The 24,909-nt window shown below is 45.9% G+C and overlaps 2 pseudogenes; both read left to right on the top strand.

Moving 5' to 3' along the window:
- Positions 1 to 1,057: 1,057 nt before the first annotated feature.
- On the top strand, positions 1,058 to 1,695 carry LOC144253615 (protein FAM136A pseudogene; annotated as a pseudogene).
- A 283-nt stretch (positions 1,696 to 1,978) lies between these two features.
- LOC144253614 (GTPase IMAP family member 6-like) lies at positions 1,979 to 23,027 on the top strand (annotated as a pseudogene).
- The last annotated feature ends 1,882 nt before the right edge of the window (positions 23,028 to 24,909 follow it).

The raw sequence follows: 24,909 nt of genomic DNA, 5'->3' as shown, positions 1-24,909 counted from the left end.
GAGTCCTCCATATTTTTTATTAGAGATTTGATTTTATCCAAAATGGAAGCATAAATGGATATTTAAAATATTTGTTACTAAGTTGCTCACACTCAGACAAATATTTTCACCTGTTGAATCTTATGATGCTATCAGTTTCAAAGCAAAAAATTCCAGTTATTCTAAAAATAAAAACGTTGACCACACATGGAAGACCACATTAAGAACTGCAAACAAATTCATGTGACACCTTCAGCCAGGAAATAATAGCACAGTAGGCTTCTGGGGTGTGAGTGGAGGGCAGGGTGCCGAAGGGCCAGGGGAGCAGAGCATGCTGCTTGGCCCCGCGCTGACCACGGATGTGGCCTGTGGAGAACTGGGGTAGGACTTCTATGAGAGGCTCTGAGTTTGCAGCCCCTGGTGGACACCGCTAGGAGTTTAGCCCAGCTTCCAGGCAGCCTGCATTTCACTAGCTAGAGCAGCCAGACAGCACAACATCAAGGATCCCTGGCTCCTGATTGGCTCCCAGAGCCCCGAGGTTGTTGCAGAGGTGGCAGGTGGATGGAGAAAGGGACAAGCAAGACTTCGGCTTCAGAAATACACTCTTAATTCTAAATGGTTTCCCTCACTGTTGCTGTCAAACTAACCCTTTCAACAAAAACTGCTCTTCATACTCCTGTTTATTCTAAGGAAATGCCACTGGGACCAGAAAGCAGAATCCATAGCCGCCCACAGGTGTCCTCCACGTCGGGTAACCGGGGGCTGCGGGGCGCCCTCTTCCCCACTCAGCATCTCGCCGCTCACCCTCAGGCCCCCAGTAGTGGGCTGGGGGAGGGCAAGGCCGCTGCGCACTGTCTCCCAGCCCCCTCCTTTCTGCCCTCTCCTGGGCCCTGCCAGCTTAGCCTCTCGGTACCCAGCCCCATGAGCGCCAAGCCAGGCCTGTCTGGGGTCAGAATCAATGAAACCCTCGGCATGAACGCAGGAGCGGATCCCTGGAGGAAATACTGGGGGGTGAAGGCGGCAAATTAAAAATGTAGCTCTGGAATCCTGAATGGAGGTCCCTCTTTTTTGTCCTGATATGACCCCTGGCCTGCTGTTAGACTGCAGTGAGAATGATAAACCCGTAGGCAGGAGAGGACACGGGCCCTCGCTGCCTGCTCTCTCTATCCTTGGTTGAAAGCAGCGAGCTTCACAGTTAAAAGCATCCAGCTGGGAGCGTGCGCAGAGTCCATCGGGTTCTGGAGCGGCGCAGCGCGGGGTCGCCAGGGCAGAGGTCCAGCAGCTCCAGGTGCAGGAGGCAGCGGACTCTGTGGTGAAGAGTGTGGAGATGGAGAACATCCGCGAGAGGCAGGGCCTCACGTTCCTGCTGCTGTGAGGACAGGCAGGCTACGTCACAGCATGGCACCAGGGCACTGAGCGCTGCCATGCACCTCCGGCGCAAGCCCAGGCCCTGGTGACCACTGAGCTCGAGAATTCCAGGACCGCCTGACCCCCTGTACCATGCACCGCAACGACACAGCCAAAGATTCAATAGACACTGGGAGTAACGAGCTTTAGGTGAAGTGGCTGCTGGACAGTTGTATGACCAAGTGTGTGGATGACCACGTGCACCTCATCCCAACTGTCACCAAGAAGATGAAAGAGTCTCTCTCTCATCCATTGGGAAATAAAAGTCCTTGCCAGTGGCCAGTGGCTGAGAGCAGGAATCTATTTTAAAAGAGGAATGGGAATTTTAGTCTTTGAAGCAAAGTTTATGAATGAAGAAGCCAAGGATGGCAGCAAGTTTAAGGCACATATTACTCTGGACACTGGTTCCTTTATGTTTTGATCCAAGAAAGTGAAATAAAAAAAAATAGTGCTAAAATTTGAGTAAAGAACAGCAGAGCCTTTTAGAGCCTAAATTTCACTTGGCCAGTGGTTGTCCTGTCAGTAGGGAACTCCCTTGTACCAAGCCAGAGCTCTCCAAGGTACCAATTCGTACAACATAGGCACCTACAGGATGGCGGGCTCTTCCAGGATGGCGGGCTCTTCCAGCCTGCCAGGGTCCTGTGGAGTTGGAGGAGAGGAGTTTCTGCTTGTTGCCAACCTCCTGTATACCCAAGGTATCATCATACCATCTTCCATAGACTGTAAACAACATCCAGGAGATCACTAATCCTGAAGGGGGAAAGGTTTCCAGGTCTTTGTTTTGTTTTTTATATACAAGGCATGAAGTGGATTGAAGAAGTGAATTTGAGAGGGGAGTACTTTGAATAAGAACTTGGAAAGCTTCCTTGTGTATATTCTTTATGGCCATCAAGATATGGATTTCTAGGGGCTGGGTTGTAGCTCAGTGTTAGAGTGCTTTCTTCGCATGCATGAGGCACTGGGTTCGATCCTCAGCACCACATAAAAATCAATAAATAAAAATAAAGATATTGTGTCCATCTACAGGTAAAAAAAACTGAAAAAAAAGATATGGATTTCTTGAAATTCTTATTGCATCTCTCAGCTGGGAGATCACTGCAAAAACATGAGAGGCAATGTCACATTAAGTATGGAAAGCAGGGCTTCCTCCAGCAGCATATGAGCCCCGAGGCTTTCTGCAGCAAAGTGACAGGATAATCCTTCTCCTTTGAAGAGAAAGGAATTTCGATTGTGATACATATACCAGTATCTGGAAATAAACAGTAAAATAGTGACAGTTCACTTGCTAAGAGAGTTGTAAAGTACTGTCCTTGGAAGAGAAAAAAAACAAACTTGTTTTCATAGAACAGAATGGAACAGAAGCCTAAATCCAGCATTGGTAACTTAGTTCCCTGAATGAACAGAGCCTTATTAAGATAATATCTGGGCAACAGGAAGGTTACAAAGTAAACAGCTTGGGCTAGGACAAGCTCCAACACTACCCTCCCTCTGAGAGCAAATGAAGGGCACCCCACACAGAACCCTTTATCAAACACCATTTTTGCCTGGGGCCTTTGCACCCTGCAATGTTCCTGCCCCAGCCTGGTACCTTATCTTCTGGATAAGGAGCTCCTTGTCTTTTAATCAGTTTATTACTTGAAATGATGATGTAGTCTGTCTGTGTGCACTGTCAAGGACATGATAGATTTTCCTAGTGGTTTGGTTTTACAATAAATACAATAGTTTCATTCTCTCCCCCCGTAAAAAAGTACCAGGCTTTATAAGGCTCTTCTGTTGGTTCCCAGTGGCTGTTTCTGGGGGCCCTACATGGATTTCCTTATGTGGTGAGGAAGTCAGCATCCTGCACCATGGAGCAGGTGTTGGTTTTCTGCTTTGCATTTCATTGGGTAGCAGATTTCTTCACTCAGCATCTTCTCCCTGCAGCCCTTGAGTTTGTTCACTGTTGTCTGTATAATAATCTCACATGGGCCTCAGCCTTCTTTGCTTCACCCCCTGGGATGCTCCAGCTTATCAATACTTTCCGAAGACTAGTCCCTGGAGTGACTGTGTTTTTATGTGGCCTGGCAACACTGAGCGAGTTGGGGGTATTATTTCTAGGAAATAATAACATTTCTTTTTGCATGACTGGTTCCTATTGAGTTGGGGGGCGTTGTTACTATCGCTCACCTTGCCTCCCCTCAATCTGAGGTGCTCACTCTCACACTCTTGTCCCTTCTCAATATCCGGGCATCTCTTCCCATGACATTGCTCTGGGACTTGCGGGCCCCAAAGGAAAACCAGTCTCTGTATCTTATGGCAAAATCTTATAATTTATCAGTTTACCTAACCACCAAATTGGGGCTCTACAGAGAAATAAAACTGGATGTCAGAGCAAAATGTGATCCTTGAAAACAATAAAATTTTTTGACACAGACATCCCCTTAATGCTTCAGATCCGAGGGCCACTGATGCCTGTGGCTGGCCTTGGGTTGACAGTGGCAGCAGGTCAGCTCTGCAGGCCCAGTTGCAGAATCAGGACCATGGGGTGGGGCCCTGGGCAGGAGTGGAGGACACGCCAACTGACCTCCTGCAGGTGGTGTCCAGGCTCCCGCCTTGGGGTGTCGGCATGGAAAGCAATCTCCCCTTCCATTGCCTGGATGCTTCCGGCAGGTCTTGGTAACACTGTGGGCGGCAATTTTGGAAACAAGTTTATTTTCTCCAAGGACAGTGCTTGCTGTGGCCCTTCACCCACTTCCAGTGTTCCCCTCCCCAGAATGATCCTCAGATCATGGGCAGTTTTCTTGGCACCTTCACATCAGAAATTTCCAAGGGAGGTGTCTCCACTGTCCAGGAGAGTTCAAAGCAATGATTCATTCACCGCTCCCCACACTCTCTCACTCTAAGAAGATACCTACCTACCTTTTTTAAAAAATAAAAAATGTTGAATCTCCTTGATATCTCCACCAATCCACACTCAGGATTTATTCTACCTTCCCTATTTCCTCATGTGTAACTTGTTTGTCCAGTGTTATTTGTGATATATTTACACATTTGTTCAATTCTTATACATATTATTAACCCATATACACATGAGAAACAAATTTGCCAAACAGAGCACAATATTTGTACAGTTTGTTCTACAGCTTTTGAAAACACATTATGTCTTTGCTTCTAAATTCTTTTTGTTGTTGTTGTTACCTGCATTGACAAATTTCTCAAATGCCCTTAGTAAGTGAGGTGGAGATATTAGGATTTTAGTAGAAAACTGTTTCCCCATTACATAAGTTGCTGGCTTTGGTGCTTAGTAGATGAAAGAAAGAGAGAGACAAAGAGACAGAGAGAGGGAGGAGGAGGAGGAAATAGATGGAAAAACATGTTTCATTTCATATTTTATAGAATGTTCCTCACCTGGGCAGTTGTTGGTGGATTATATTAATAATTTTTCTCTTGGTGAACCTCCTACCTTACTCTAGTTTTCTAAAATAAATCCCATTTGGTCATGATGTATCATTTTTAAAAAAGTTGTAGGATCCACTTTGATATAATTTTATATCAAACTTGGCACTGGTATCATACATGAGATTCATCTGTAGTTTTCTTCTTTTTTTGCCTTCTATTTTTTAATTAAAAATCACATTTACTTAGAAGCACTCAGAATGTCAATAAGATGATTGTAGCTTGTTTTTGGTTTTGCTTTTGTTTCTTTGCAATTAGAATTGTATTCGTTTAATAAAATAATTTTATATAAGCTACATCTGAGACAACTGAAGATGAAAACCTACAAACCTCATATGTAGCCAATTTGTGCTGGGCCCCAATATGAGCCTGCTTTAAGTTTCCATGCCAGTTTTAACCTTCAGACTATACCAGTCCAGGTTAGTGGCTATTAAGACTGGACTGTTTAAAAAGACATGTTATGCTGCATTGACTATACAAAAAAAAAAAAAAGACAAAACACAGTTTTTTTTTTTTTTTTTTTTTTTTTTTTTTTTTTTTTTTTTTTTTTTTTTTTTTAGAGAGAGAGAGAGAGAGGGAGAGAGAGAGAGGGAGAATTTCAATGTTTATTTTTCAGTTTTTGTTGGACACATCATCTTTGTTTGTGGTGCTGAGGATTGAACCCGGGCCGCAGGCATGCCAGGCGAGCACATCCCCAGCCCCATTAAAATAAATCTTTCACAGCCTTACATTTCAATATTTTTTTCTTTAAAAGGAATGAAGTATGAATGAAATTATGGCATTTGCCAATAAATGGATGGAGCTGGAGAATATCATGCTAAGTGAAACAGCCAATTCCCCCAAACCAAAAGCTGAATGTTTTCTCTAATATGTAGTTACTAATTCTCAATAAGGTGTGGGGGTGCTAGGGAAGAATAGATTTACTTTGGATAAGGTAGAGGGGCATGATGGGAGGGGAGGGGGCCCAAAGACACTGACAAAAATATAAAAATAGAGTGTAAAAGTCTATTTCCAAGGCTGTTATTTATAAAAGCCAAAGGAGAGGAGGATCCTAATCACCATCCTCAAAGGTGGGTAGAATAAGCTCATCACAGGCTCCTGAGTCGTGCGAGCTGATCACAGGCTCACCAGGAGCAATGCTGCACACGGCTGGAACATCTCCAGGTTACATTGTGGAGCAAAGCCTGTGAGGCAAATAAAGTCGTGCCTCGAATGCCACCACCCAGCTAATAAGGGGTACAAGAAAAGCTCTTACTGTGTCTGGAGGAAGGGGACGAGGTGACAATCACAAGGACAGAGGCCAAACTTCTCCCAACTGACTTTTGTAGATTTGATTTTAGAACAATACAAATGTTGTATATGATTTCATGGAAAACTATATTGAAATTAATTCTCCAAAATAAAAAATAAAAAGAGACAAGTGGCCATAACTGTGTACCCATGTGTATTTAAACACACTCATTTCACTGACCATCTGTAGCACAATACCCAGAGATCAAAAAGAACTAAAAAATGCCTTTAAATTCTTCATTGTCATAATGTTGGCAATGATATTGGTCTCGCTATCCTCAAAGCATCATGTGGTGTCTGTGTTGGATACACACACACACACACACACACACACACACACACACACACGCTGAAAAGGCCGAGGGCAAAGCAAGCCACACCCAGTTGCCTAACTAGCTCCTGTGCTCAGTGTGGTCATCAGCACTGCTTCCCTACAGAAGAAGTCAGGGATTCCTGGGGTAATGACCAACTCAAAGTTTGGGGGGAAAAATGCCTCTCATGACGTGGGACCATCTTATTGGAGTTTCGCTGCATCCTGATTCAAACAGAATAAACTGAATACAACATGAATAATCCTGAGATCCATTTCAGAACCTAAGCCCCAGTTCCTAGGCTGGCGGGAGTGCTGATGGCCAACAGCATTCAGCTGACCCTGCCCCCTCCCTTAGCCATCCCTGAAGGTTGCCTTCAGATGGACAGGGTCGCCTCATCCAAGGTCATGCCGATACTCAGGACAGCTCAAATCCCATGTCTGGTCAGTATAGAGGTACAGAGGCCTGCCCTGGCCCTGGTGTGGGATTCTCCAAGGGCCACCTTGGCTCCTGGGTCTTAGTGAGCTGGTTCAGGGGCCTGTGAATCATCACAGCCTGGTGCCCCCTGCTTCCTTCACTTCCTTCAGTGATCCTTGCGATTTTATACTTGTATATCATTGCAGAATCTGCCCCCTGCTGCACTCAGCCTGAGACACCCAGAAAGTGCCTAATTGTCCTCCCTGAGCTAGCGGGAAGCTGTGGGGTCAGCTGGGGAGGAGGGGTTCAGGCGGGCATCTCTGGGGCTGAGGAGGTGGAGAGAGCCTGGGGGTGCTCTCCAGTGGCTGTGTCGTGTGGTCAGTGATTTCCCTCATAAGGAGCTGGTTTCACCGGCAGGGGATTCAAACCTCTCCAGTTTAAAACATATTCCAGAGGCTTTGAAAGTGCAGACTCTGAATTAAATTCATAGATGCACTTATGAAGAATTTATGGACATTTTTATGCTATAGAGTTTTCCTTTAGGTATAGTGTACTGCTTCGAATTTTTTTTCCTGTAATTTTTGTTGGGGAGATACAGTTGCACATAATGATGGAATTTGTGGTCACATATTAATACATGCACACAATGTAACAATATAATTTAGCCAGTATCATTCCCCAGTGTCTCTCCCCTCCAACCCGCCCTCCCTCCCACTGGTGTCTTTCCTCTACTTATTTTCATGAGTTATCCTCACCTTTCCTTTCCTTTCTTTTTGCCACTTTGGCTTCCACATATGAGGAAAACATATGCCCCTTGACTTTCTGAGTTTGGCTTATTTCACTTTACACAATGTTCTCAAGTTCCATTCATTTTCCTGCAATTGATATAATTTCATTCTTCTTTATGGCTGAATATAATTCCATTAGGTACATATAGCACACTTTCTTTTTCTGTTCATCCATTGACAGACACTTGGGCTGGTTTCATAGTTTGGCTATTGTAAATTATGCTGCTATAAACATGGGTATGCATGTATCACAGTAGTTAGATGACTTTAATTCTTTAGGACAAATACTGAGGAGTAATAGAGCTGGGTCATAAGCATAGTCTTTTGGGGAGACTATACTGATTCATAGTGGTTGTACTAACTTACAATCCCTCCCACAGTGTAAGAGTGTTCTTTTTCCTCCACATCCCTCCAGCATTTATTATTGTTGGTATTCTGATGACTGCCATTCTCACTGGTGTGAGATGAAATCTCAGTGTAGTTTTTATTTGCATTTCCCTAAATGCTAATGATGTTGAACATTTTTTCATGTATTTGTTAGCCATTTGTATTTCTTCTTTTGAGAAATATCTGTTTAGTTCATTTGCTCACTTATTAATCAGGCTATGTGGTTTTAGGTGTTAAGTTTTTTGAATTCTATATATATACTAGATATTAATTCTCTGTCAGGAGAGTAGCTAGCAAAGATCTTCTCCCATTCTGGAGGTTCTCATTTTATATTCTTCTTTCCTTTGTTGTGCAGAAGCTTTTTCATTTTATGTCACTCATTTATTAACTGCTGACATTACTTCCTGAGCTTTAGCATCCTATTGAGAGCGACGTTGCCTGTGTCTACATAAAGGATTGTTGATCTTCTGTTTTCTTCTGCAAGTTGCATAGATTCTGGTCTAATTCTGAGGTCTTTGGACCATTGTGAATTGATCTTTGTGTAGCATGAGCAATAAAGGGCGAGTCTCATTCTTCTACATGTGCATAACAAGTTGTCCCAGCACCATTTGTCTCCAATGTATGTTTTTGGCACCTTTGTCAAGGATCAGATGACTGTAGATGTGTGAGTTTGTCTGTCTTCTGTTCTATACCTTTTGTCGGTGTATCTTTTTATGCCAGTACCATGCAATTTTTGTTACTATAATTCTGGAGTATAATTTGAAATCAGGTATTGGGATGCCTCCAGCATTGCTCTTTTGGCTTACAATTGCTTTGGCTATTCTGCGATTATTATTATTATTATTATTATTATTATTATTATTCCAGGATTGAACCCAGGGGTCCTTAACCACCAATCCATAGCTCCAGCCCTTTTTTATATTTTATTTTAGAGACAGGGTCTTTCTGAGTTGTTAGGGCCTTGCTAAGTTGCAGATCATGGCTTTGAACTCATGATCCTCCCGCCTCAGCCTCCTTAGCTGCTGGGATTCAGGCATGCACCACTGAGCCCAGTTGGTTTTTAGTATTCAAATGAATTTTAGGACTGTTTTTCCTAGTTCTGTGAAGAATTTCATTGGTGTTTTGATGGGGACTGCATTGAATCTGTATATTGCGTTTGGTGGCATGGCCACTGTAACAATATTAATTCTGCCCATCTGTGAACCTAGGAGGTCTTTTCATCTTCTTGTGTCTTCTTCCATTTCTTTCTTTCAGAGTTTTAATAAAGAGGGCCTGAGAGCAGATGCCATCACAGTGAAGGGAGTGCAGGGGACGGAGAGATTGGGTGGCAAGATAAGACTACATGAGGATTCAGTCCTACTCCTTATAACAAGTCAATTTGGGAGACCCATCTCAGGGTTGCAGGTGACCCACCTTAGTCTCTTCTGAGGACATGTCCCCCCTTAGCTGAGGAACCCCCACTAGACCCCACCTCTTGCCTGTCCACATCTCTTAACATCATCATGGGGAGGACCAATTTCCATATAGGAAAGTGGTGTCTACTGCATGAACCTTGGGGGACACATTTAAACTCAGCCGTGGCAGTTCCAAGCAGATGTTCAAGCTGTGCTCCTTTTGGATATACTATCACCATGAATTGTATTTATAAGTATCCTAATATCCAACTATCTTTGCAATTTTACTTATTAATGCAGGTTTAGTCTTTTAAGTGACTGTACTTTGATATTTGTTTATCATTTTTACAAATATTCATAAGTGAACCCACCTTTGCTAGTTAATAGCACTTCAAGAATTTGTTTGTTTGCCCTAGCCTCTGCTGACCCATGTTCTCAGAGTCCCACCTTCATGAAAAATGATAGACATGGCAGTAGCCTGTATTTTGACGTATCATACAGACATGGAGTGTAACTTGCCATTCTTGTGGTTGTACATGGCATGGAGTTACTGGTTGTGTATTCATATATGAACATAGGAAAGTGATGTCTGATTTATCCTACTGCCTTTCCCATTCCCATCCCTCCTTCATTCCCCCCATTCCCTGTTCCAATCTTCTCATGTCTTCTTCAGTTTCTTTCTTTAGCCTTCTGTAGTTTTCACTGTAGAGGTCTTCACCTCTTGTTAGGTTGATTCTCAAGGTTTTTTTTTAGGTGGTTGTGAATGGGATAGCTTTCTTAACTTCTCTTTCAGCTCATTCATTGTTGGTGTAGAGGAACATGATTATTTATGTGTGTCAATTCTATATCCTGCTACTTTGATGAATTCATTTATGAGTTCTAGAAGTTTTCTGGTAGAGTGTTTTGGGTCTTCTAAATATAGAGTCATGGCTTTGGCAAATAGGTATAGCTTGAGTTCTTCTTTCCCTATTCGTATCCTTTTAATTTCTTTCTTTTGCCTAATGCTCTGGATAGTTTCAAGGACTATATTTAGTAGGATTAGTGAAAGAGGGCATCCCTGATTGTTCTAATTTTTAGAGGAAATGCTGTCCATTTTTCTCCATTTAGAATGATGTTGGCCTTGAGTTTAGCATACATTGCTTTTACAATGTTGAGGTTTACTGCTACTGTCCCTAATTTTTCTAGTGTTTTCAACATGAATGCATGCTGTATTTTGTCTAGTGCTTTTCCTGTATCTGTGGAGATAATCATGTGATCCTTGATTTTAAGTCTGTTGAGTGGTGAATTATATTTATTTATTTCCATATGTTGAACCAACTTTGCATGCCTGGCATGAGCCCCACTTGGTCATGGAGAACTATCTCTTTAATATGTTTTTGGATGTGATTTGCCAGCATTTTATTAAGAATTTTTGCATCTATGTTCATCAGGGATATTGATTTGAAGTTTTCATTCCTTGATGTGTCTTTGTCTGGTTTTGGTATCAGAGTCATACTAAATTCACAGAATGTTTGGAAGGTTCTGAGCAAGGTTTTTGGGAGATAGTTAGTATTAGTTGAGGTCAGGAGGATGGATCTCTACATGGTATAAATGACCTCCTTTGGGGGCCATATCAGATCCAAATCATAACAATATTTAAGTACAATCCATTTTCATCATGGATATTTATTAACTTTCATGAGTGTGTTTGATGGGCATGAATGACTCAGGCTTTCTGATGAGTTTTGAAGCTACTGAGGGAGTCTGTGCCTGTAAAACCCCACATTGGCACACGTGACCACTGCTGTTGTATGAATAATGAACTATTTTTTGTCTCTTATCCAGAAGTCTGATGTCTTCTACCAGAATCCATGGAACTGTCAGCAGGCCAACTTGTTGGCTTACAAGTGGCATAAGTCATACCCTTCACTGTTCCTGACAGTCCCTTAGTCTGATACAATGTAGATGGATGTCTCAGCAGCGGGTCCATGACACTGTGATCCCTCAAGATAGTATATTGCTGAGACTCTACAGGGAGAAGAGGCAGGTGAGAGAGTAAAACCTCATTACATTTCTAAATCTATTTGGTATTTGGCCAATTGATATAGCAGTGGTTAACTGCACAGATAGTCTCCCAAGTGTGGGTATGCTACTTCTAATTTTTAAGATGCAGGTCACTGTCTTCTGTATAGGTTATAACTTTGACACATAAACTAGATAACTATTGCACACACACATACACTCAAAAGAAAATGCAGCTGGGTAGGGTGGTGTACATCTGTAATCCCAGCAGCTTGAGAGGCTGAGGCAGGAGGATCACAAGTTCAAAACCAGCCTCAGCAACTTAGCAAGACCCTAAGCAACTCCTGAGACCCTGTCTTTAATAAAATATAAAAAGGACTGGGGGTATAACTCAGTGGTATGGCACCCCTGAATTCAATCCCTGGTACCAAAAAAAAAAAAGAAAGAAAGAAAAAGAAAATGCATCTGATTTCACTTCTAAGTATAAATGGAAAATGAACAAATATCAGAAATGAAATTCAACAATGTAATAAAAAGTGATATATCAGGACCAATAAAGTTTCTTACAATGAAAACATGGATTACTATTGGGGAACCTATACAGTTCATTGTATTAATAAAGATAAGGACAAAATCATTTGATTATCTTTCATTGATAAAAGACATCAAGGAAAATTCAAACAGTGTTTTATGTGAAGATAATTAAATAGGGGTTCGTGGTATATTTATTATCTTTAGCCACAATAATGCTTCCAAACCAATGACTGGCTCCCCTGTCTGTCACTTGCATGTTTGTGTTTGGTTGGGTTTCAGTGGACTGAAGCTGGCCCAGCTCAGCAGCTCTGGACCTCTCTGTGGCTCTCTGGGGTATTAGTCAGAGTTAGAGAAACAGAATCAATTGCATCCATCTATATTTTCTCTGTATCTGTGTCTACATTTAGATACATAGAGCCTTCCCTCTGTGTCCGCAGGTTCCACAGCCACGGATTCAGATCAGAAACGCAATAGGCACACATCGTTGCCTCTGAGCCTTTTCCTTGTCCTTTTTCTCTACAAAACAACAATGGACACACAGTTACAATTGTATTAGGTATCATAAGTAATGAAAAGATTTCTTAAAGTGAAGGGATCATGTGTGCAGGTTATACTGAAATGCAATGCCATTTTATATAAAGGACTGAAGACCTACAGAATATTTTTGGCAGATACCAAGGAACAATTTTTTTCTCGTTTATTTATTTTTATTCTTATCTGTATTGAAAGAGAGAGAGAGAGAGAGAGAGAGGAAGATGAAGAGAAAGAAGGGAGAGAAAGAGAGACACTTATTTAAAGGAATTAGCTCACACAATGGTGGGGACTGGCAAGTACAAAGTCCAACAAACAACCTGTCAAATGTCAGGCTGGAAAGCCCGCTCAGAGTTAAGGTCTTGAGTCCACAGTCCACAGGGCAAGCCAGCAGTCTTAATCTCTGGCAAGGCTTCTACTTTGCAGTCTTGAGGCTGAATTCCTTGTTCTTTGGGAAACTTCAGTCTCTGATCTTAAGACTTTCAACGGATTGGATGATGCCCACCCACATCATGGAGGGTGACGTGCTTTGCCCAAAGCCTCCTGGCTTCTTGTCGATTGCAGCTAACAGATACCTTCACACGAGCATCTGGGGAGTATTTGACCCAATACCTGAGTACAGCAGCCTAGGCAAGTTGGCACACTAAGCCAACCATCACATCCTATGTGGGCTGTCTGGGGTCCCTCAGCTCTGTGTCATTTGTCCTTTTCCTGACAAATGACAAACTGTTCCCACTCCCACAGAAGTAACACGCATGTGAAAAAAGAACAGAGAATCTTGTCCAGTAAGCAACCGCCTGTAGGAAATTTTTGGGTGAAGGACTTTTGCAGCATCACAAATTAAAAACTGCACCTTGCCGCTGCTCAGCTCTTACTATTGCTTTGGACAGAGAGTAGGTGAGGGCGGGGAGGACTCTGCTGTGACATCGGGTGCTGTGAACTTGGGGTCATTCTTTCTGAACCACAGGGTGCTCCTGGTGGGACCCGTGCACTGTGTTCAGCACTTCAGACTGTTCAGATTTGGGCTGTGGGTTCAAATCCCAGGAGGACGGCCCGCAGCTCTGCCTTGGCTAAGAAGTGTGACCGTCCACTGCCTCCAGTCCTCCACTTCAAAAACCAAGGATAGGGTGTGCTCCCCTCCCAGGATGCCTACGTGGTTTAAATGAGTTAACTTATGTAAAGTTCTTAAAGCAGTGCCTGGTACACAGAAAGTGCTCTTTGCATATTAGTCACTATTGATCATCATTCTTTCTGCAAACCACATTTTTGTGTTTCTGTAGCTATTTCTCTGTAACTGTGACTGACCTTTTCTTGCAAAAACCCCAGGTTGGATGGTGAATCCAAAGCTGTGGGTGTTCACCAAAAACCATGTGTTCCTCCAGTCCTCACTGCTCTTGCAGTCAGTTGGGCCAGGTATCCGGGTTGTGGTCAAGAGATGTGGTTTAAGAAGCAGGCAACGAGAAAGGCCACAGCTCAGGTTCTGTGTAGATGTGTTCTGTTTAAGAGCTTAGCAGACAGCGGTGCTTCCTCAACAAAACAACGTGACTTGGATGGCAGGAAATGAGGGCCAAATACAAAATGTAATCAATAACACAACAGAACGTAAAGTGAAATGGGACCTGTGAGCCATAAACTCGAAGTGAAGGCTAGTTGCAATGAAGATATCTGCCGTGCCCTCTGGGACCTAAGTTGCAGATGGAGCCAGAGTTCCCAGGATGGGGCTAATGTGGCCTCGCTACAATAGCACCAGCTCCTGCCTCTTACTTATGCAAACCCTCCCCTGAGTAAAGTCATTTGATTTCAGTCCCTGGAATTTCCATATTGAATTTATAATAACTTCTTCCAGAAAAGAAATCTTCAAAAGTGAGAGTCTGAGCTGGGCCTGGTGGTTCACTCCTGTATCTGGGGGGTTGAGGCAGGAGGATCATGAGTTCAAAGCCAGCCTCAGCAACTTAGAAAGGCCCTAAACAATTCAGTGAGACCCTGTCTTTAAATAAAATACCCCAAACAACAGCTGGGTATGTGCCTTAGTGGTTGAGTGCCCCTGGGTTCAATCCCCGGTGCCAAAGAGAAGAAAGAAAAATAATTGACAAGCTGGAAAAACATTCAACATTAGATTTACATTCTGCATCAGTCAGGTTAGGTCCAATTATGCTGCAGTAATAAACACTTCCAAAATCTCAGTGTCTGAATGCTAGCCTGATCTTTGCACTGCTCTGCTGCAGGTCTGGGTAACTCCAAGTTCAGCTTGCAGAAAATGCCAAATATTGGAATTAAAATTAGATGACTGCTTCAATTATGGGCTAAGCAACAACATTTTCATTACTTAGGCAAAGGAAGACATGGTAAATAGCTACATAATACCTTTAAGAATTGATCAAGTGAAGGCATTTGCAGAATAATTTAAATTAGATGATTAGAAGATTTATATACTGTGTAATGATTGTGGCAAACGCTTTGTTCAATCAGAAGAGAACAAGAAAATTAGAACCACCATCTTAGACTAACATTTTGGGGAGAATCTTCACAACCTAGAGTACATGGTAACTGTATCACTACCTATGGTCAGAGGGTCTCAGGTCCTTCCTGCAATGGCCTCCTGTTAATCACTGTGGTCAGATCTGTGGGGAATGTCTTAGAAAACATATTTTTGATTATTTCTTTTGCGGAGAAGAAACTTTTTAGTTTGAATCCATCCCATTTATTGATTCTTGATTTTATTTCCTGTGCTTTAGGAGTCTTGTTAAGGAAGTCAGGGCTAATCCAACATGATGAAGATTTGGGCCTACTTGTTCTTCAATTGGGCACAGGGTCTCTGGTCTAATTCCTAGGGCCTTGAGCCACTTTGAGTTCCAGTTTCCCCGGCACCATTTGTTGAAGAGGCCAGCTTTTCTCCAATGTAGGGCTTTGGCGCCTTTGTCTAGTATGAGATAACTATTTGTTAACTATTTTTTGTCTCTGTGTCCTCTGTTCTGTACCATTGGTCTACATGCCTATTTTGGTGCTGATATCATGCTGTTTTTGTCACTGTTTCTCTGTAGTAGAGTTTAAGGTCTGGTACTGTGATGCCTCCTGCTTCACTCTTCTTGCTAAGGAATGCTTTGGCTATTCTGGGTCTCTTATTTTTTCAAATGAATTTTTGGACTGCTTTTTCTACTTCTATAAGGAATGAAATTGGAATCTCATTGAATCTGTATAACACTTTGGGTAGTATGGCCATTTTTCACAATACTAATTCTTCTCAGCAAAAGAAGCAATGATTGAGGTGAAGAGAGCCTACATTTTGGGAGCACATTTTTGCCACATGCACATCAAATAGAGAACTAATCTCCAGGATATATAAAGAACTAAAAAAAATAACACCAAAAAACCCCACAAACAACCCAGTCAAGAAATGGGTTAAGAAGCTGAACAGATACTTCTCAGAAGAAGATATACAATCAATCAATAAATATATGAAAAAATGTTCAACTTCTCTAGTAATTAGAGAAATACAAATCAAAACTACTCCAAGATTTCATCTCAATCCAGTCAGAATGGCAACTACTAAGGATACAAACAACAATAAGTGTTGGAGAGGATGTGGGAGAAAAGGTACACTTACACATTGCTGGTGGGAGTGCAAATAGGTGCAACAAATCTGGAAAGCAACATGGAGAATCCTTGGGAAACTGCAAATAGGACCACCATTGGACCCAGCTATCCCACTCCTAGGTTTATTCCCAGAGGACTTAAACATGGCATACTGCAGGGACACAGCCACATCAATGTTTATAGCACACAATTCACAATAGCTAAACTGTGGAACTAACCTAGATAGGTGAACCAGCCCTTCAATAGGTGAATGGATAAAGAAGCTGTGGTGTATCTATACACAATGGAATATTGTTCAGCATTAAAAGAGAGTAGAATTATGGTATTTGCAGGAGAATGGATGGAATTGGAGAATATCATGCTAAGTGAAATAAGCCAATCCAAAAACCAGGGACCGAATGTTTTCTCTAATCCATAATGTGGTGGGGGCATGGAATGAGTGGAGAAACTTTGGATGGGGCAAGGGGAGGGGGGTAGGAAAGACGGTGGAATGAGATGGACAACATTGCCCTAGGTACATGTATGATTGCACAAATGGTGTGACTCTACTTCCTGACGAACCAGAGAAGTGAAAAATCCATCTTTACAATGAATTAAAGAGCTTTCTACTGTCCTGTATAACTGATTAAAACGAATAAAAAATAAATGAAAAAAATCATACAAAAACATATCTTTGAAGTTCCTAGGTTTTTTCTTCCTTAGTTTGTCTCTAAAGTACTGTCCTTCCTCATAACATTGTTCTCCACAAGCCTACTGCAGTTTTCCTCTTGTCAGAGCAACATAAAGATTCTTCCCAGATACTTAAGCCTTAGAAGGAATGAGAAGCGGGTCTTTCCTGCAAGAAGCTCTCTAAGGAAGAAGCAGGGAACATCTGCCCAGGCCTGAAGCAGGAGCCCTGGACGTGGACAAGCCTCCAGGAGGAGAGGCAGAGACACAGACTTTTCTGAGCGACCCACTGCTCCTCCAGCCTCTGGGCTCCTTATCCCAGGTCAGGGTTCAATGGCTCCAGCAGGGGAATTCTGGTTTGTTCCATTTCTGAGGTTTCAAGTACAAGTGCCTGGTTTCCTGCCGTGGCCTCCTGCCCACTTCCTGCTCTGGGCCTCACAGCTGATGCAGCCCTTTCAGGGTGTCTGGGAGTTGGCTAGCATTTTGCTGAAAAGTGAACAGCAGATGTTCTCCATGAATTCCCTCATCTTTGCACTTTCCCGCTTCCTTAATTTACTCTCCCAAGGAGATGACCATGTGTGGACCCCAGCAGAAGAGATCGAGAGGAGTGCACAGGGCTGTGTGGCCACAGAAGACCAGAAAGCAGGCCATTCCTCTTGTCTGGTGGCCAGCCTGGCGGTGAGTCTGCTTGTGTGTTCATTCTTGTGTACGCCTGCATTTTGTTTGTGTGTATGTGTGTGTTATGGGCGGGTGTGTGTATCCATTTCCGTATTTGTGTATGTTGTGTGTGAGAGCTGTTTGTGTATGTGTGTTAGGAATCTTTGTGTGTTTGTGGTTGTGTGTACCCTTCTCTGTGTGTATGTGTGCAGGTGTGTGGGAGTGGTTCGTGTGTTGTGTGTGTGCCTTTGTGTTTCTGTGCGTGTTCTCTGTGTGTGTGAGGTATTGTAGGAAGAACTGTGACTCAGAAGTTAGGAGCACTGTGTGCCCTGTGACCGGCTCCCTGCTTAGTGTGTGTCAAGCTGCTTCTGTGAGTTTCTCTTTCTTCCTGAGCAGCACAACAGTTGGTGACATCTGCTCCATCTTCTGGAGACAATAAACACAGTGGGACCAGCAGGGTGGGTGCTGCTCAGAGCGGGGCCCTGGGGAGGCTGCCTGGTTCAGAGGGTGAGGACCCGTCCTTGGGCTGTGCTGGACACGGTGCAAACCACAAGTCCTGCTCGCAGTGCCTCAGGTGCTCCTCACCACCTCTGCCCTGTCCTGCTGGCCACAGGCCTCTGCTAAGCCGCCTGTTGTCCCTAAAGTGGAATGAGGTTGCATTGGCACAGAGCAGCTTCAGTTTCCACTGGACGTAGGGAAGCTGGGGACAAAGACCCTGGGAGGGTCTTCAGTTAGCCGGCCACGTTCTCAGGGGGAGGACACAGTGGCCCGCTTGTCCCCTGGGGCCTGCTGACTGGTGGAGGACTCTGTTCTTGCTGGTGTGGGACTGCCCATGACGGAGTGTGGCTGTCCACCTCTCCAGCTTCCTCTCTGCCTTGAAGTCACCAAATCTTTCTGGGCCACCTCCATCCCAGCCTAGCCTGTGAGAGCTGGCCTTCACTAAATGAAGTCACCGCTACAAAGCCATGTCCACAGTGGTCCTCCACGGGCCAGCCCTTGGGATTTCCCGGAGGACTGAGTAATCTACCAGGTGAACAGAGCAGGAGAGACAGCCCGCAGTGCTGTGTGGATACAAAGCTGTGTCAGTCAAGGTCTCTGTATCTGGATTTCCACGGTTCCCCTAGATTAATGGGGCTGTGCCTGTCCTCCATGTTCTGGAAAAGCAGTCATGAGCCTTGTAATCTCCTCAATCCAGAGAAAATGACCCAGACACAGCACATGGGCTCTTGTCACACAGGACCACATTAAGCCCTGCAGAAGTGCACAGCTCTCCCCGTGTGGCTGATGGAAGTCCTGGTTGAGATAATGTGACTCTCATTTTCAAAGAGGTCTAGGAGTTAAAAAGGTTATAAATATGTTGGGACCACGTGGGGAGGGGCCTTCATGGTATCTTCCATGTCAGGCCCAACCTTCACCGTGAAGGGACCTTGAGGCACAGGCTGTGAACTGATGGCCACATCACTGACCCTGAGGTGTCTGGCTCACAGCAGGGCATTGTGAAGGTCCATAGCTGTCTTCTGGGCCAGCTCTCAGCCCTCCCAACCTTCACTGTTGCGCCTTCTCCAAAGATCAAGCCCAGATGGCTGTCCCCAAGAGTCAGCCCCTCCCCACAACTTCCTGCCCAAGTCCTGCAGGCCACTCAGCCATAGGAACCTACCTGCCACTCCAGGACACACAGGGTTAGGGTCACGCCTGCCTCTGTGTCTCTTCCACCCCTCCTCTCTCCCTGCACAAAGGCTCCTGGACCCTGTCCACCCACCTACTTCAGGCTCCAGGTCAGCAGCCCTTTTCTCTGGGAAATCTCTTCAACTGATGATGGAGACCACCATGAGTCGGGCAGGGCAGGGGGCTAGGCCCTCTTCTCATGCAGTCCTCCCCCACCCTAAACCAATGCAGACATCTTCTGTCTGGCAAAGGAAGGCAAAAGGCAGTGTCCCTTAAAATGCAATTGAAAAATCAGTCCAATAGATCATTGCTTTCTCTAGGTGGAGGAAGACTGTGTCCAGATTCCCTGAGAGATTTCTCCAAAAGAGCTGTGCCAGGAACCTACAGCAGAGCTATCAGGAGGTAAAGCCCCTTTCCCAGCAGAGGGGGGTGTGTGGTGTGCAGGTGGGACATGCTCACCTCCCTAACCTTGGCTAAGGCCAGCAAGCCCTCGGTCCTCATGTCAGTGCTTATCTGGCTGTGACTGCTGTCAGGGCCATCAGGTGACCCTGGGAACAAGCAGAATGGACTCCATGGCTGCTGCCCTTAACAGGGTTCAAACCTCTCCAAGCTCAGCTTGTCACCTCACCTGGGAGGGCGGAACTTAGGAATGTGAACACTCCAGAGGAGATCCCTCATGGTGTTTTAATGTGCTGTACCAAGATGATTTTTTTACTTTATGAACTTGAAGAGCCTGGGCCATCAAGAAAAAGTCTATCACATAGGAAAATTCGTATTCGGCCTTTTTTTACCTCTTCTTACATCAGCCAGGTTCAATGTTATCTCAAAACTCCTCCCAGATCCCAGGCGATGTATCTGGCTCTGAGTCCCGTGATGGGAGCCAGCTCCACTGCTCAGCAGGGAATCCCTCGCTTCCCCTGCCCTGTGTTGGCCAGAGGCCAGAATGAGTACCCCACACCCACTTCCTGGAAACTACTCACTTGCTCAAAGGCCTGTCCTGCCCTCTGGAGAAGCTGGAGGGAGCCAGAATTGGTCAGGGTGGGTCATCCCAGGGCGCAGAGGCAGGAGCAAAGCCCATGGGTGCTGAGGAGAGTCAGGAGAAGACAGTGTCCGGCTGCCTTGGGGAGTCTTGGTGCTCTGTGATCTGAATCCATCAGTGTCTTTCATGGGGACCAGACTTGGAAACCAACCAATATTCGCCACTTCTTTACGTGCATTTGGCCTTGGTGCCTTGCAGTCAGGAGAGGAGAATTCCCACCTGGCCCCAGCCCCAGTCATACTAAACATCTAGGTACCCAATTCCCAGGGTTAGGTGCACATCTCCAAGTCTCCTCTCTTGACCGATGGACCTGACATTCTACTGGAGGAGAATGTTCAGCCCCACCTTCAAGGACACGGGTGAAGCATGAGAGTCCAGGACAGGTCGCAGAGAGAGATCTGAGCCTGTGTCTCTCCCACCCCAACCTGGGACCTCCTGCCCTCTGGGATGGAGTGCACCTACGGGCGTAGCTCCTGATAATTGGAGAGGATGGACCCTAACCCTGCTTTCTGTGTTTTTATGAATTTGTTTAATGCTTCTAGGTCTGAGGGATAAAGAGCCTACTCCAAGGAAACTGGGGCTCATCCTGGTGGGGAAATCGGGAAGTGGGAAGAGTGCGACAGGAAACAGCATCCTTGGCAGGAAAGAATTTGAGTCTAAACTCAGCAGCAGACCAGTGACCACAACCTTCCAGAGAGGCTGCCGAGAGTGGGCAGGGATGGAACTGGAGGTGATCGACACCCCCGACATTTTGTCTCCTGGGGTCCAGCCAGGAGCGGCGGCTGCAGAGGTGTGTCAGGCCTGCACCTTCTCCTCCCTGAGGCCTCACGCGGTGCTCCTGGTGACACAGCTGGGCCGGTTCACCAGGGAGGATCAGCAGGCCGTCAGGCGCCTCCAGGAGGTCTTCGGAGCGGGGGTCCTGGCTTACACCGTCCTGGTGTTCACCCGGAAGGAAGACCTGGCGGGGGGCTCCTTGAAGGAATATGTGCGAGAGACCGACAACCAGAGCCTGGCCACGCTGGGTGTGCTGTGTGAGCAGCGCCACTGCGGCTTCAACAACAGGGCAGAGGGGCCCGAGCAGGAGGCCCAGCTGCAGGAGCTCATGCAGCAAGTGGAAGGCATCCAGTGGGAAAACGACGGCTGTCCTTACAGCAACAGGCTTCCCAGTACCACCAGCAGAGCGCTGCTCAGAGCAGCACAGAAGGACTAATGACCCCAGAGCAGGGTTCTGCGGAGGCCATCAGCGAGGGGTCCTGGCTGGAAGTGCTTCCCAAGTGCAGAAAACATTGAGAAGACTGACAGGTGCCTCCTGAGGGCAGGCCCATTCTGCCCTGCTGGACGGGAGCAGGAGGTTTGCTCAGCCCTCCCTGCCCCTGTGTCCAGCAGGGCTACTTGCTCTATTCATGGAGCACCGCCTGGTCCCCAGGTCACAGAATATGGTTTTCACAGCATCTGGTAGAGCCTTGTTCCAGGGTAGCTGCTCAGAGCCCTCCCTCCTCTCCAACCCAAAGCCCGCTGTCCTCATATGGAAACCTCCATCCCATTAGCGTTTCCTGGGGGCCCTTGTCTGCACCCTAATACAGCCAAAGCATCTTGAGGGCAGGCTTGTTGCTCTTTGCCTTCTCAGGTTCCTGGCCATTGGAGTCGGTTAGCATGGCCACCACCCAGTGTAGCTGTTGGCCTGGTGACTTCCCATCTCTTGGGCTTTGCTCTCATGTCCAGCAGCGGTGGGTAGAATGGCTGTTAAGTCACCTGCTGTGTGGAGGGAGGAAGGGACAGTGGCTCTGACACATGGGGAGGGATGGGCCTGGGTCCAGGGAGGAGAGTGAGCAGGAGCAGAGAGGGAGAAAGTTTCTCTTGAGCTCTAACAAGTGAAGTCAGGGTCAGAGTATTGAGAAGCTGGCCTTGGGCAAGTGTGTGGGCCCTAGCCCTGGCTGCAGGGAGTGGTGGCCCGCGAGGTGCCAGGTGGGCAGAGTGGGCCAGCCCGACTGCCCCAAGGTGGACTTAGACTGGGGGTTACAGGTTTCTTCCCTCTTCCCTCGGGTCCCATGCCCTTCATTGGCTCTGCCCTGTGTACTGGAGGGTGAAGGCACTTTTCAGCCCTGTGCCCAGCTTCTCCCTTGACAGTGGGGAGGGTCTGCAGGTGAAGGGGCTCCCCAGCAAGGTATCTGTGGTGGGTTGACTGGAGGGAGGCAGGGGAGAAAGGGAACCTGCAAAGGAAGGTGAAGGGTGCCCTAGACATCTTGGGAGCACCGTCTGGTTACAGGAGAACTTCCGATGCACGGTGTCTTCCTGGGTGAGCCCCCTGAGGCTGTCCTGCACACAGGCTGTCAGGAGTGACAGCAGGCATGCTGAGAAGGGAGGGGGATGTTAGCCTGCCTCTGGCTTCTGATAGGAAGCCGTTCAACCACCTAAGCAAGCAGAGGTGTCTCAGAGGCACCTCAAATTCTTTGAGGCTCAAGGTATTCCTGGGGGGTTTCACCAACTGATGGGAAGCCCCAGGGAAAAGATCTCCCAACACAGTCCCCTTCTCCATTCTTGAAGCCATGGGGCAGAGGGCTCTGGTGCCTTCCTCTGGAAGGGCGGGAAGTGGAGGTGCTGGTGACCCTGCTGAGGACCGTGGGAGGTCACAGACACAGCCTTATCTGCCTGGTGGCTCCTGTGCTGGTGGAGGTCCTCACAGACCCCAGGACCTGCACCTACCTCTCAGGCCTGCCTCCCCAGGCTCTCCCAGAGGGGCAGCCTCCGAAGAAAGTGTGAACATGTCCTTGGCTCTTCCAGAGCAGAACAGAGTCATTTTGGTGGACGGTTGAGAGAGTCTTTGTGCCAGAGCATTTATTGACTCGGCCATCCACTTCCTGCTGGACCTACTGTGCAGCATTTATCACTGATCCAGTTCTCACAGTTCCTAAGACTTCTGTCAAAGTTTTTATTTCTGTTCACATCTTCCACTTTTCCTATTTGAATAAAATATCGATTTGATGAAAGTAGCTTTGCTTTATTATGGTGAGCCAATTTCCTCCTCAGACTACATTGTTGTTTTTTGTGTGTGTGTTGGGGGAGTGGTACCAGGCTACCAGGGATTGATCTCAGGGGCACCTGACCACTGAGTCACATCCCAGCCCTATTTTTGTATTTTATTTAGAGACAGGGTCTCACTGAGTTACTTAGTGCCTCACCATTGCTGAGGTGGCTTTGAATTGTGATCTCCCTGTCTCAGCCTCCTGAGCTGCTGGGATTATGGGTGTGCACCAGACTACGTTTTTATGCATTTTTAAAAAAATTCTCAGGCATTTATTCTTCTACATGGAAGTTAAAATCACTTGTCTAATTTAAAAAGAAAAAGAAGAAAAGTCCTACTGGAATTCTAGTTGGAATCATCTTCCCTTTACCTATTAAGTCTGAGAGAATTGGCAAACACCTCAAGCTCAGAAACTGTAAACACAAAAGAGCTTCATTCAGCATCTGAGACCTGCAGTTTGGGAAAACAAAGATTCAGACATTTAGAGTCAGTGCTAAGTGCTGCCGGGTCGCTGAGATTGTCCGACTTGGAAAGGGAAGGGAAAGCCGAGAAGCATGGTAACCGGCTCGGAGAAGCAGTCCTGACCCTATGTGCCTCACGGGACCCCACGGGGTCGACTGTTAGGGCTGCGTCTGGGGGAAAGGCTGTTTCTCCTTGTGACAGGCTCTCAGCTGGACCTCCAGCGAAAGGGGTTCCTGGCTTCGCAGCCTTTGGCCTGGTTCAGAGGTCAGCATGCCCATGGCACTGTCTCGTGCCCAGGTAGAGTTCCCTTTCCCGGGAAGCCCTTGTCATGTGTGCAGAGCCCAATCCCTTAATGGCCTCCCAACTCCACTTTAAAATGAGCTCTGAAAGCATTTTTATTGTCATATTTTTGGGGGGAATTTCTCAAAAAAACAAGGGACTCAAAGCCATCTTGTTTCCCAGTCAAAGGGCTCTCCACCCATGGCAGCTTCACAGTGAAAGCCAACACCATGTGCATTTGCATTAGGATAGGAGGTGCATTCCTTCAATTTAGATGATGAACTGAAAACTCCAAACCTGGGAGCCAGGATAAGCTGTCCCTCTTTATAAGTGGATTCCTAGTTATTTTGTTATAGTAACAGAAGCTTCCTAACCCGATAACTAAATGGCAAGTCACTCAAAATATGACATTCATTAAAAATTTTTTAATTACCTCAAATATATATTTTTTCTCTTTGTTTACTAAGTAGTAAGGAAGACACTGCCCACATTTCAGAAAGAAAGATAAATGTTACTCATTGCTATCACTTCTTCGGCCTCAAAGAAGCCTGGGGAAGGTCTCTGTATGTTCTAGAAAATCCACAGTCTGTCTCAGAAGAAAGGGGAGGTGGATGAGAAAGGGTTGACTAGGCCAAGGGTGTGGTCATAGCAACCTTTAAGAGATGTTATTTCTCTAAGGGGAGTGAAAGAGGAAAAGCAGGGATTCTGCTCGCGGGTCGAGTCAGCTCAGCCACAAGGGAAGTCTCCAGGCCTCCTGTGATAATGTCTGTAAACTATATAGAAAACGCAAAAGAACAACTCAAAAAATAACTCTGGAGTCTCTGGGGAGTGACCAAAGGCATGCAGAGACACTTAGGGACTGGGCCTCAGGTGAGGGGACCACGCAGGTCAGCACTGAGGCAGCTTTTCCTGAGGGCACTGCCCAGTCCTGCTGAGCACAGGCAGCACTCAGACCAAAGTTCAGGGCCCTGGAGAGCAAGAAGATGGAGTTTGGGGGTGACCAGAGGAGGCAGGAAATGGTGCAGAAGCCCCCTTCTCCAAAATATCCAGA

The sequence above is a fragment of the Urocitellus parryii genome, chromosome 3, assembly GCF_045843805.1.
Source record: "Urocitellus parryii isolate mUroPar1 chromosome 3, mUroPar1.hap1, whole genome shotgun sequence".
Classification (NCBI taxonomy): Eukaryota; Metazoa; Chordata; class Mammalia; order Rodentia; family Sciuridae; genus Urocitellus; species Urocitellus parryii.
The sequence above is the reverse complement of the archived record's forward strand: the minus strand, read 5'-3'. Positions and strand labels throughout refer to the sequence as shown.